A 745-nucleotide genomic window follows, 5' to 3' on the forward strand; every position below is an offset into this window, starting at 1 on the left:
CCATTTTGCGCACCGCACTTGAGCCGCACTGCGTCACACTGACGTTTTTATTGGTCCTTAGGAGCCGGGAAACCAACATACAGTCCACACTAGAAGAAAAAGCGAACCCAAAAAGTAATTGAGCCACTTTTACGAAAAAGGAATTTGGTCACATCAAGCTGCACATAACAGCGATCCTGCTACAGCCACAGCCACACTAATTCGTGCCACGAACCAGAAAAACATTGATAACATCATCGTCCAACAAGCAGTTTCACCAGCTACTAGGAAACTAAGGTACGTGGTTACAAATTCAAGTGCACAAAAAAATTACCAGATATAACCTCAAAGTGAATCCAAGCGAGTTGAAGTGATTTGTGAGAAAAAACGAAAAAAAAAAAAAAAGTTGAACTTGTGCAAATAACCGCAGTGAAGAGTGTCCATCGACATTAACAGTTCGTAATTGGTGCACCGTGCAATCTACACATATCACAGTGAACAGTGGCATATATGTCACTTAAATATCAAAGTGCAGCACACATTTCTTTCCGGCTTACTACATATTGCAACAATTTTTTGGTATTTTGCCACTTGCCACATTCGATTTGCTACTCGAGTTAACAAAGCGCCGATAAATTTCACTTTCAATTTCGTTGTGCATAAGCAATTTAATTCGTGCAGCACATTTCTTAAATTTGCATTACACTGATTCACTGTGTTTGAGGTCACATAACCTCAAATTTTTAATTTCCTTCACATTTTTTTT

The 745-nt window shown here is 38.9% G+C and overlaps 1 protein-coding gene across 1 annotated transcript in view; it reads left to right on the forward strand.

The window, feature by feature from the left end:
* The first annotated feature begins 18 nt into the window (after nt 1-18).
* Nucleotides 19-745, forward strand: part of LOC118755158 — a 12083-nt gene continuing 11356 nt past the window's right edge. Inside the window, exon 1 of the mRNA XM_036490016.1 lies at nt 19-276. The gene's annotated coding sequence lies outside the window, so the exon portion shown is untranslated. The remainder of the gene's footprint in view (nt 277-745) is intronic.

Source organism: Rhagoletis pomonella, unplaced genomic scaffold, assembly GCF_013731165.1.
Source record: "Rhagoletis pomonella isolate Grant_MI unplaced genomic scaffold, Rhpom_1.0 Rhpom_scaffold_05483, whole genome shotgun sequence".
Lineage (NCBI taxonomy): Eukaryota > Metazoa > Arthropoda > Insecta > Diptera > Tephritidae > Rhagoletis > Rhagoletis pomonella.